The 2,794-nt window shown below is 40.8% G+C and overlaps 1 non-coding gene across 1 annotated transcript; it reads left to right on the forward strand.

Moving 5' to 3' along the window:
* The first annotated feature begins 2,003 nt into the window (after positions 1 to 2,003).
* LOC127077932 (small nucleolar RNA R71) lies at positions 2,004 to 2,110 on the forward strand. The gene has a single exon (XR_007787691.1). It is a non-coding gene; the product is annotated as a small nucleolar RNA R71 (small nucleolar RNA).
* The last annotated feature ends 684 nt before the right edge of the window (positions 2,111 to 2,794 follow it).

Raw genomic sequence — 2,794 nt, forward strand, 5'->3', positions numbered from 1 at the left:
TGATGCGGTGCATACAAATAGAGGGACTTATTCCTTTAAGATCGGTGATGTTGTAACCTAGTGCGGTTGGATATTTTCTTAAGATATGCAGGAGTTTTTCTGTTTCGAGTCTTCCTAGGTCAGCATTAACTATCACTGGTCGTTCAAGCTCTAAGTCTAGGAATTCATATCTCAGATTTTTGGGAAGTGTTTTCAGGTCTAAGGTTGGTTTCTTAAGGCATTGCGTAGGGTCCGGTGTTATTGCTAAACACTGGTTAAGTTTGTCTTCTACAAGATAGTCAGATGATTTGTCTTTTTCTAACTCCGTTTCTTTTATGCATTCATCGATGATATCCATGAAGTAACATGTATCTTCTATTGCAGGTGCTTTCAGAAATTGGGAAAGAATGAACTCAATTTTCTCTTCTCCTACTTCAAAAGTGAGTCGTCCTCGTTTCACGTCTATGATTGCACCGGCAGTTGCTAAGAACGGTCTTCCCAGTATAATGGGTGTAACTTCATCTTCTCTAATATCCATAATTATAAAATCAGTTGGAATGTAGAATTGACCTATGCGCACTGGAACGTTTTCAAGAATTCCTACAGGATATTTGACGGAACGATCTGCTAGTTGCACAGACATTTTAGTTGGTCGTAATTCTCCCATTTCAAGTCTCTTGCATATGGATAAAGGCATAACACTAATACCGGCTCCTAAATCGCATAAGGCTTTGTCAATGACAAATTTTCCTATGTGACAGGGTATAGAGAAACTACCTGGGTCTTTAAGTTTAGGAGGCATATTCTGGATTATAGCGCTACATTCAGCGGTGAGTGTAACGGTTTCGCTATCTTCAAGTTTCCTTTTATTAGAAAGAATTTCTTTTAAAAATTTGGCGTATGAGGGCATCTGCGTAATAGCTTCTGTAAACGGAATTGTGACGTTTAATTGTTTTAGTAGGTCAATAAATTTTTTAAATTGGCCCGCATCTTTGGTTTTAATAAGCCTTTGAGGGTAAGGGATAGGCGGTTTATAAGGTGGTGGAGGTACATAAGGTTCCTTCTTTTCTACGGTTTCCTTGTTACTCTCTTCCTTTTCCTTAGGTTCACTTTCCTCCTCAGTTGACTTTTTAGAGTTTTGGTTTTCTATCCTTGGGTCAGACGGTCCTTCCACTTCCGTTCCACTTCTCAGTATAATTGCATGAGCGTGGCTTCTTGGGTTAGGTTAGGGTTGGCCAGGAAATGTACCAGTTGGGGCAACAGTAGGCGCTTGTTATTGAGCTACTTGTGAAATTTGCGTTTCCAGCATTTTGTTATGAGTAGCCAGGGCATCTACTTTACTTGCTAGTTGTTTAATTTGTTCGCCAGTGTGTACATTCTGGTTTAAGAAATCTTTATTGGTTTGCTGTTGAGAAGCTATAAAGTTTTCCATCATGATTTCCAAGTTGGATTTCCTAGGGGCGTTATTGTTAGGTGTAGATGGGATCGGCTTCTGATATCCCGGAGGTATAACTAGGGCTTGATTTGGAGATTGTCTAGGTGCGTATAAAACATTATTACTCTTATATGAAAAATTGGGATGATTCTTCCAATTTGAGTTATAGGTGTGCGAGTAGGGGCTTCCTTGAGCATAGTTTACTTGCTCCGCTTGGATTCCTGTTAGGAGTTGACAATCTGCATGAGTGTGACCTTGGATTCCACAGACTTCGCAATTATGAGTTATGGCAACTACGGTGGCTGGAGGTGATACATTTAAACTTTCAATTTTCTGGACCAGAGCATCCACTTTTGCATTAACATGATCAAGGTTACTTATCTCGTACATGCCAGTTTTCGTTTGAGGTTTTTCTACCATTGTTCGTTCGCTTCCCCACTGATAGTGGTTTTGAGCCATGCTTTCGATAAGTTGGTAAGCGTCAGCATAAGGTTTGTTCATTAGTGCACCACCTGCGGCGGCGTCTATTGTTAACCTCGTGTTGTACAGGAGACCATTATAAAAGGTATGAATTACTAACCAGTCTTCTAAACCATGGTGTGGACAAAGTCTCGTCATGTCTTTGTATCTTTCCCATGCTTCGAAAAGAGACTCGTTATCTTTCTGTTTAAATCCATTTATCTGGGCTCTTAACATAGCTGTTTTGCTTGGCGGAAAGTATCGAGCAAGAAAAACTTTCTTCAACTCGTTCCATGTGGTGACTGAGTTGGAAGGAAGAGATTGAAGCCATCTTCTAGCGCTATCTCTTAATGAGAAAGGAAAAAGACGAAGTCGAATTGCCTCTGAAGTGACACCATTAGCTTTAACAGTATCAGCGTATTGGACAAATACGGATAAATGAAGGTTTGGATCCTCGGTAGGATTTCCAGAGAATTGGTTCTGTTGTACTGCCTGCAACAGTGAAGGTTTGAGTTCAAAGTTGTTTGCTTCGATTGCGGGTGGAGCAATACTTGAATGTGGTTCATCTTGCGATGGAGCGGCGTAATCTCTAAGAGCACGAGCTGGTTCTGCCATCTCGGGTATCGAAGGGAAAATATTTTTGAAATCAGGGAGTTCAACAGGAGGGAGATTGTTTGCAGCACGATATTCCTGAATTCGTCGTAAGACTCGGAGATATAGTTCGATATCGTTGATTCGTAAGTAGAACGGCTCGCCTTGTGAGCGAGTGTGTGGCATACAAATCAACGAAAGAAAGAAAAGAGAAAGAAAAGCCTTAGTCTCTACAGCGTAACAGAAGAGTTACGATATCGACTAAATAAAAGTCCCCGACAACGGCGCCAAAAACTTGATCGCGACTTTATTAGTCGAATTTGGGGTACA

This window comes from Lathyrus oleraceus, chromosome 4, assembly GCF_024323335.1.
Source record: "Lathyrus oleraceus cultivar Zhongwan6 chromosome 4, CAAS_Psat_ZW6_1.0, whole genome shotgun sequence".
NCBI classification, from domain to species: domain Eukaryota; kingdom Viridiplantae; phylum Streptophyta; class Magnoliopsida; order Fabales; family Fabaceae; genus Lathyrus; species Lathyrus oleraceus.